The sequence below is a fragment of the Colobus angolensis genome, unplaced genomic scaffold, assembly GCF_000951035.1.
Source record: "Colobus angolensis palliatus isolate OR3802 unplaced genomic scaffold, Cang.pa_1.0 Scaffold11, whole genome shotgun sequence".
NCBI lineage: Eukaryota > Metazoa > Chordata > Mammalia > Primates > Cercopithecidae > Colobus > Colobus angolensis.
In genome coordinates, this window is record NW_012112030.1 from 6179428 (window position 1) to 6189425 (window position 9998).

Consider the following 9998-nt stretch of genomic DNA (forward strand, 5'->3'; position numbering starts at 1 on the left):
TGCATGCCTGTGGCCCCATCTACTTGGGAGCTGAGGCAAGAGGATCCCTTGAGCCCAAGAGGATAAGGCTGCAGTGAGCTATAATTGTACCACTGCACTCCACCCTGGGCAACAGAGTGAGATCCGTCTCTTAAAAAAAACTAAGACCGCTATAAATTTATAACCAACATCCCAAATGGACCCAGAACTCTTGAGTATAGTAAATCTGCTCTAGGCCAGGCTCCGTAATCTCAGTACTTTGGGAGACCAAGGCAGGTGGGTCACTTGAGGTCAGGGGTTTGAGACTAGCCTGGTCAACATGGTGAAACTCCGTCTTCACTAAAAATGCAAAAATTAGCTGGGTGCATATAATCCCAGCTGCTCGGGAGGCTGAAGCAGAAGAATCGCTTGAACCCAGCAGGTGGAGGTTGCAGTGAGCGGAGATTGCACCACTGCACTCCAGCCTGGACAACAGAGCAAGGCTCTGTCTCAAACAAACAAACAAAAAAAATCTGCTCTATTTATCTTGTCAACTCACTCTCCCAGCCCCAAGTGGCTGGAGATGGAGATGAATAAGTGTATTTATTTATTATTTATTTACTTATTTATTTAGAGACAGAGTTTGCTCTGTCACCCAGGCTGGAGTACAGTGGCATGATCACAGATCACTGCAGCTTCAAACTCGGGGACTCAGGTGTTCCTCTCACCTCAGGATCTCAATCAAGTAGCTGAGACTACAGGCATATGCCACCACACTTGGCTAATTCAAAAAATTTTTTTTTTGTAGAGACAGAGTCTCACTATGTTGTCCAGGCTAGTGGTCTCAAACTCCCAGGCTCAAGTGATCCTTCCAAGGCTGGTCTGGAACTCCTAGATTCAGGCAATCCTCCCCCCTCATTCTCACATAATGCTGGGATTACAGGAGTGAGCCATTGAGCCTGGTCCACAACTTATTACTTATTAAAGTTTCTTTTCCTTTTTCCTTTTTTTTTTTTTTTTTTTTTGAGATGGAGTCTAGCTTTGTCACCCAGACTGGAGTGCAGTGGCACGATCTTGGCTCACTGCAACCTCTGCCTCCTGTGCTCAAGCGATTCTCCTGCCTCAGCCTCCTGAGCAGCTGGGATTACAGGCATGTACCACCACACCCGGCTATTTTTTTTGTATTTTTAATAGAGATGGAGTTTCACCATGTTGGCCAGGCTACTCTCAAACTCCTGACCTCAAGTGATCCACTTGCCTCAGCTGCCCAAAGTGCTGGAATTACAGGAGTGAGCCACCTGTAATCCCATTCTTCTCCTGCAGCCCCCATGTTCAATTCATTATCTTCCCTACTTTTACATCCTAATAACTCTCTTGATTCCATTCCCTTCTCTGTATATCTACTATCTTATCCTGATATCATCTCATGCCTGTCCTACAGTGGAGGAAAGGCAGGATGTGAAAAGAAGAGGCATCTGTTCTTTGGTTTGAGTGACTGGGTAAATACTGGAGTCATTTTACAAAATCCAGAATATCTACTTTTAGGCTGGGCTCTGTGTCTCTCACCTGTAATCCCAGCAGTTTGGGAGGCCGAGGCGGGTAGATCATTTGAGGCCAGGAATTCAAGACCAGCTTGGCCAATATGGAAAACCCTGTCTCTACTAAAAATGCGAAAACTATCCAGGTGTCGTGGTGCATGCCGGTAGTCCTCAGCTAGTAGAAGGCTGAGGCATGAGAATCACTTGAACCCTGGAGGTGGAGGTTGCAGTGAGCCGAGATCACACTGCTGCATTCCAGCCTGGGAGACAGAACAAGATTCTGCCTCGAAAAAAAAAAGAAAGAATATCTACTTTTTAAAAATTCAGTTTGAATTGCTTCTGCCTTCATGATTGCAGACGTTGTGTGTGTAGGGAATTCAATATAATTTTCTTAGGAGAGAGGCCTAATTAAATATGCAGATTTAGACGATGTCAACATAAAGGTGGTTGGAATATAGAGGTATATATGAGAATTCCTATTGCAAGTGTATATTATGAGAAAAAGCCACAGATACACTCTAGAGAATACCATCATTTAAAGACAAGTAGAGGAAAAGAAAACGTAAAGAAATTGAGGAAGAATAGTCAGGGTTAAGTTGTTTCCACAACCAGTGAGTGGCACTTCCCACAGGAAACCAACGTTACGTGTTATTGTTACTGTTTCTTTCTTTCTTTTCTTTTTTTAATGGCTATCTTCTTCTAAGGACGTTGCATGAATATTTAAGCAAATACTTGATATCTATAGTTCGATTAGCTGCCACGTTATGATGACACACAAGTAACCTATGGAGAGGTTCCTACATGGCAAGGAACTGAGTCCTGCCCACAGCCACGTGAGTGTGCCGTCTCGGAAGCAGATCCTTTGACATGAGCCCAGCCTTCAGAAGAGCAAACCCCTGCAGACAGCCTGACTGAAACCAAATGTGAGACCTGAGCACCAAAGTAACCCACTCCCAAACTCCTGATCCACAGAAACTGTGAGATAATTAAATGTGTCTTGTGTAAGCCATTAAGTGTTGGTATAATTTGTTCCACTGCAACAGATAATCCAATCAATATGACAGAGAGAAATAAGAGTTTCTGGCATTCAAGTTTTTTTCTTCTTAAGCCACATATCATCTTAATTTTAAAGCTCAGACAAGTTAATGTATTTGTCCAGGGTTACAGTGTTGAAGTGACAGAGGTATGAAAATTTTTAGGCTTTCTGACATACAGACAGTGCTCCTTGTACCTTCTCACATTGCTTTTAATAATTCTAAATAATTCCGTTTTCATCATTTGTTAAGTGATTGCTGTAGACAGGTCTTACATTAGCCATTAACGTAGGTGCTGGCAATATAAAGGTGAAGAAAGTGAGTCTAGTGGATTAGTAAAAAATAGAGCTATGGGATGATGGAATACTGGAGAAATCAGCTCGATAAGAATAATGGACAGGAGGCCAGGTGAGGTGGCTCACGCCTGTAATCCCAGCACTTTGGGAGGCCAAGGTGGGAGAATCACTTGAGGCCAGGAGTTCCAGGCCAGCCTGACCAACATGGTGAAACACCATCTCTACCAAAAAAACAAAAATTAGCCATGGCACACTCCTGTAATCCTAGCTACTAGGTAGGCTGAAGCACAAGAACTGCTTGAACCCAGCAGGCAGAGGTTGCAGTGAGTTGAGATCCGGCCACTGCACTCCAGCCTGGGCAACAGAGTGAGACCCTGTCTCAAAAAAAAAAAAAAAAAAAAAAAAAGCAGAAGAAGGAGAAGAGTGAACATCAGAAGAGTCAGATAACAAAACCATGGGGAGCAAGGGCATCAGAATAGGTGTGTTTCGGCAAGAAAAAAGTTAAAAAGATTGAGAAAATTTATATCTACCTCAGGGATCAGTCAAGTCAACCCAAATTTATCCTTCTAGTATTATTATGATTGGACGCATGGAGTTACTTAATATGTTATCTATTTCAATTTTTAGGTCCTTCCTATATTGCTTCATAACTTTACTTCTTATATAGTTTTATTATTTATTTTTCAAATATACTTTTTGTTTTTCTTAGAGGTGGGGTCTTGCTTTGTTGCCCAGGCTGGTCTCGAACTCCTGGGTTCAAGCTATCCTTCCTCCTCCGCCTCCCAAAGTGCTGGGATGATAGACAGCCACCACACCTGGCCCTCATATAGTTCTTTTTTTTTTTTTTTTCTTTTGGAGCTGTTTTATGATCAATTCCAAACATACAATACAGGGAAGGTGAAATGAGTAAGAAAAAAATCATATTTAATTCCCTGTTAACACTAAGCCATATTATTCAAAATGTGTTTCAAAATACTCAGCCAGATCACCAAATCTCAGTCACTACCTTAGTATACATATTCACTAGGAAAATAGTCAAGCACAGAAATCCATTGTGAGACACCATCTAGAGAGAACAGCTACACTGCTATATATAATTTATTAACTTAGTAGTTTAGTCTCTCAATATTTAGCAAGTTTGTTTAAAAATTACCATTACCATTGGTTTATAGTGTCATTAATATGAATCCATAATTTCAAAGTCAACATTCCTTTCACTGTGAACATAAGACTTCTTAAAAGCTAGTTGTGGGTTGGGGAACAGCAATGACTGTGGCTGGTGGGAACTGTTGAAAGCCAAAAAGACTGGCAAGCTTGGAGAGGCATACATGATATATACACACACCCTCAGTATACTACTGTTACCCATATTTTTGCTGTACATTCTTGTCTCAAAAGACGGTATAAATTATTCCCTTAAATTTGAAAAAACAAGATGAATACATTTTCATCTTCATTTCAAAATTACCCTTTTAAATAAAAAAGAAGTTCCTCATGTCTGTTAAATCTGTTCAAAAGTTGAATTTAAATACTTTCTTCACAACATGTGCAATGTTTTCACCCTTAGTGCCTCATTACAATCAGTTTGGCAATAAGCCCTCCAGTGCTTTATCAAAAATGGCATTCAACAGATTATAAGATTGTTAAATCTGCATTTGAATCATTCTTATCACAATGAATTATAACAAAGTCCAAAAACTGTATGACTATTCATCAACACCCTTGGAACCTATGAATTATTGCAAATAATCTCACACGTGCATGTAATTCAAACATAAACTTCGTGGGAGAGGGGGTGTAAAATAAATACTACAGTATTTCTTCAATTCTATTTAATGCTGCCTAGCTGGTTAAATGAAAGATTAATATTACTAACAGGAAGAGTCAAACTATTTTAAGGACTGTTTTCTAAGTAGAATAATTTTTGCAAAACAAAATAAGCAAGAGCCTATGCAAATACATTTTCTTGTAGTGTAATGTAATTGCTAATATGAGGTATAATCTGTAAGCAATTAATACAAATATAAATAGGTATAAGCCACCACTAACTCAGTCTGGTGAAAAGCTTCTCAGTTAAAGTAGTTTGAGGATAAGGTTAAGGGAAATGAGAAGGGGTGGACAGGGCAGGTTTCCAGTGAGAACATAATTTATGTGCCTTATCATTATGATCATCCTGTATGTACCAGTCCACTGTTGCAGAAAGGTAAATCCTTTCCAAGTATGTTATACTTTATGTTACACAGTAAAATTATTTAAGTATTACTAATTCTTCATCTGCATTTGTATTTAGATATACACATAATGATATATGCATATCAAAAACTATAAACAGAATTTTAAAACACTTTTATCTCAATTGGGGAAAGTTAACAGGTAAGACAAAACTATGTACTATAGAATTTTTTAGGATATCTAAACTCAAGGTAAAACCAATGGAAAACATTTCTACCTCTTCAGTAAATGGCTTGTGTGAAACCTCAAGCTCTCAATCATTTTTTTTTACAGATGGGTTTGTTTGATGAGGATTCTGATCCAATGATTGTTTAGCAGCAATTTTACCAAACTGTAAATTCTTTTATTAACAGGCATTATAAACAGATAATACTAATCTTATTTAAAAACCATGAGTGCCACACTGGTGAATATACAGCTTATGAATAACTTAAAAAGTATTTCTCATTTTAAAAGGCAAACCCAGCATACAAAAACCTATACTAAACAAAGAAGCTATAATATGGATACATGATTGATGTGTCTAAAATGATATATAAGTACATAATTAATGTTAATTATATGATCAGTACATTTTTCCATATGATTCCCTTCATGCTTCACTTTCCCCAGAAACTGAATTCTGTACTTCCTCTTCTAAAATTGGTACAATCAGGTTATCCTTGGACATCAAATTGTATTTCATCACAAATTTAGTAAACCGATGACACAAAAATGTTTCATTTTCATATTCATCAAATATCTGCCGATGATGAAAATAAGCATGTGAAAATATTCTGTAAATCCTACGGCATACTGATCCTAGTTTCGCTACAGATGATTCCTTTATGCTAACTCTGCTGGGAAAATATTTATTGCTATTCAGAAGACATGTAGCACCATCAAGTGTGTGTCTAGTATAGTCCATAGCAGGACACTCTTTTGGAGTTTTATGAGCTGCACAAAGAAAAATCCATTGTTCAGTTGCTGTCATTTGTGTGCAAGTATCTGGATGGCATTCACTCTGAAGTTTGACAGCAAGTCCATTTAGCTCAAGGCAGAACTGCCTTAAATGTTCATACTTCCACACACCTTCATCTTGGCCTTCAGGTGGTTCAAGAGTTTTGTCAATATTGGAGCAATCTGCTCTTATGTTCTGTTGAATATACTGTTGAACACCTAGTGTACTGTCCATTTCATCAAAGGATTCATCAGGCCAATTATAGAAATCCTGCGCCTTGGTGCCCGGCCTGTTCCGCCTCAGCACTGCTGTCCCCTCCGCCATGACCATAGTGCCAGCGTCTAGGCGGCTGGAGTCGGTACCCGGATGTAGGGACTCTTTAGTTTTATCTTATCTAATTTAAGGCAATCCTTTATCCGTAGGCAAAATTTACATTTCTATGCCTTATAATCTTTTATTTAAACACATTTTACTTTTTTTACATAACTCACATGTAAATCTATTTTTAGTAGTTTGAATTACATGTTATAGTGGTAACTTTTAGCAATTTTTAACTAGTGTAAAACCTGATGAGTTGTTTTAATTATGTACTAGACACAGATAAACTCTGACTTTTTCCAGCATAGTTAGAGGTGTGATTAATTTCGTATGTCCCCAGGCCTTACCAAATTGTAAACCAGGCAGTTTACAACCTTGAAACATTTAGAAACCTAGGAGCCTCAAAATAAAAGGAAAGAGTTGGGGTCTGCTCCTGTACTCACCCTTCTGACAATCCCAGATGTGGCCCCAAAATGAAGCAGCATTGTTGTTTGGGGTAAATACCCGAGGTTTGTTGTCTCACATCAAAGGAATCGAGGATGCAAACACACAAGTAGTGAGTTTAAGAGCAGAGGTTTTATAGGTGAAAGAAAGAGAAAAGAGAATAACTCTCTCCTGCAGAGAGGGGTGCCTGAGGGAGTCTTCCAGTTCTGTGGTGAAATTCACGAGGTTTTAGAGATGAGCTTGAGAATGCGGCGTCTGATTTACATAGGACCCGGAGATTGACTGGACTAGGTGTGCCATTTACATAGTGGGTGAGGAAGCTGGCCATTCCACCCTAATCTTTCGTTATGTAGATGGGGGTCTCTACCTGGCTGGTTAACGGTCAGTGTTTATTTGATGTGACATAGCTTATGCAAGAATTTTTCTTGTGGCTTTTAACTGTGTTTCTTCTATATGCAAATAGATTAATTCAGTAAATTACTAGGAGTTTATTAAGATAATTGGAATTAAAATCATAGTATTGTCGAGCTTGAACACTTTCTTAATCAGTGGCTGCTTTTAGGCAATGTTTGGGCTAAGAAAATGATGCCACAAAATATGGCACTTTGGCATGTTGAGCACTTTGAATGAAAATATCAAGGACTGAGAACCTGCCTCAGAATCAAGGCTTTTGTGACCTTTCCTGTCTCCCTTCCTCCCAGTGCAGGGTGGGAATTTTTTCTGAAATTTCCTTATCTGCCTTAATACTAGACCTACCAAAGAGAAAACAATTGCCTTCCATCCTTCTCCCTGAATTTGTATTATCCATCTCAGGTAGAAGATTGAGGAATGTAACTACACCTGGGTGGACTTCATCACATAATATTATCAGTTCTCTGGTCCCATTTAGTTTCCAAAGACAATCATTTACAAGCTAGTGTCTGCTCTTCAGATTCATTCAATTCTCCTAAAACTTATTTACTACCCCTCAAAAATGCCTACATTCTGGCATCACCTCCACCCCTATTAAGAGGGTACTATTTAAGCTTCAGCCATCTGGCCCTTCTTTGAGTCTCATATTTTGTATGGCTCCCATGCTTATGCACATTAATACATTTATATACTTTAATTTCCTGTTAATCAGCCTATTTTCAGTTCATTTCAGTAGATTCCAACCTTCAGAGGAGAGGAAAAATTCTCTTCATCTTTACCCCAATCAATAAGAATTTGTTTACTCTTTAGATAAGAGAGTTTTCTATTTCTAAAGAGTTGTTCCTCTTTAGATTAATATTTAAATTGATACTGAAATTAATTATTCTTTAGGTAAATAACCAAAATTTTATTCTGGATAACCAGTTGGTAACAGGCTTTAATGGCATTTCACCTCTGTTTAAATATCTTCTCACTATTTTGCTACAGAGACAAATTTGTCCATTAGAATTGACCAGGAGTAGCTTGCCAGATTTTGGGGTTTTTATCTAAAGTTCTCTTTCTGAACATGTTCTAGTTAATTCATTATGCAGAAGACAAAAGGAATTAGCTTTGCTATTTTGCTATTTTGTACTTTTGATAATTCTCTCATCCTTCCCTTAAGATACTTCATGATAGTGCCTAAAGAAATTTCTATTTCCTATACTTTTAATTGTAACTAAATAGCTTAAGTGAGCATAATTACTAAATTTTGTTTGTTTGGGCTAGCTTTGGTTCAAAGTAATTATTTAATAAGAAATCTTCTGTGTATAAGCCTGATGCTTTAGGTTAAGGTATACTTTGGTTTATCCAAGCACACTTTTCAGCATTCTTACTTTCCCTTATATATGTATATCTGATTTAATAACACATTTAAGATTATTGCATATTTGAGGAGGGTGTGGGCAGTATGTCCATGCTTTATGTGCCAATTCAATTAAACTCTTTATTCCCAATTTAGTACTATAGTTTCCTTTATCTTTTAATTTCATAAATGGTTTCATGGAAATAAAAGCATTATCAAATTAGAAAATATAGCTTATTTTTCCATCTCATAAAGCTACACCTTGACCTAATGTTTTATGAGAATATGTATGATTACTATAATACTTTGTTTAGGTTTGTTGAATATGGTGGTATAGAGGCTAAATTAGCAAGAGATGATGAGGTTTATTGGGGTTAATCAATTATAAAACATGCTCCTTTACAGATATATAAAGCACCACCAACTCCTTTCAGTCTCAGACTATTGCTAATAGTGCTCTGGTAAATATCTTTGCTTAATTATTTAAGTTTATGGCTAAGCATAATGGGGTATCTAATCCCACTTTGGGTCTTAGCAATTATATACTCAGAATATATGAAAGTTATTTTTGTACTTGAGTATTGTTTTGTATGCATTTAAACTTAGAAGCTCACAGTGTACTACAAATGCTACTCAAGAAACGAAAGAAATAGTTTCAAATGACTTAAAAATTTAGATGGGCACGTCAGGAATATTTCAGCGTTTGAATGCCTTCTGCATTCCTCCATTTTTCATTTCAATGCATTTTCCTCTCCAAAGCTGAGCAGCAGCTAAAACCTCCAATCCAGCAGGTCCTGGACTAAACAAATAAGGTTTCAGGCTCTGTGGAATCCACAGAGAGATAGTTTATGCATGCCTCCACTTCTCTGTGCTAAATGATGGTTTATTTTCAGAAGGCTCTGGGGCAAGGATGAAGTATAGTGAATTGTCAAGTAACTGTGACCCCAGGGCTAGAGGGAGAATCCTGCTCACTCTGAGCATGGCTTGTTTTTTGGGCTTCAACCCATCTCAGGAGGAGTGTTGCAGGCTGGATTTTTCAGAAGCAGATGCTGAAACTACGTGGGGGCTGTCAAACATGTATCAGGAATTATTTTTTTGAAAGGAAGCAGAGCTAGGGGATGATGAGAGAACAAAAAGGCATACAGAAATAATTTGAACCGTGATGCAGGTACATCAGAGACCAAGTCAGCTTGGCAGGGAGGGCTGGAGAAGGTGGTGACTGTCAGTTTATTTTCATAATAAATCGTTCTTATGATGTATTTCTGGTTCATAGAAAGGAAAACAAATTTCAGGAGCCACTGAGTTCACAATAAATATGTTGGAAAAAACTACTCCTCACATCATCAGATGTATAATTCAAGGCAAGACTGTCTCATTCATTTTCTGCACTCAGAACTGTGTTTGCTACTTAAGATATCTGTGAACCAATGAAAATTTCAAATGAGCAGCAGAATGAAAAGCAAATGAGAAATTTAACCTGCTCTT

General features: G+C 37.9%; 1 pseudogene across 2 annotated transcripts; it reads right to left on the minus strand.

Annotated features, from left to right (window-relative positions):
- Positions 1–1515: 1515 nt before the first annotated feature.
- LOC105519933 lies at positions 1516–6368 on the minus strand (annotated as a pseudogene). Of its 2 annotated transcripts, XR_001003045.1 has the most exons (2): positions 5477–6368; positions 1516–1535 (listed from the first exon to the last, which is right to left on the minus strand). The product of XR_001003045.1 is annotated as an MOB-like protein phocein pseudogene, transcript variant X2 (transcript). The 2 variants fall into 2 exon arrangements; XR_001003044.1 differs by lacking the exon at positions 1516–1535 and having other exon boundaries at positions 3672–6368.
- Positions 6369–9998: the final 3630 nt, after the last annotated feature.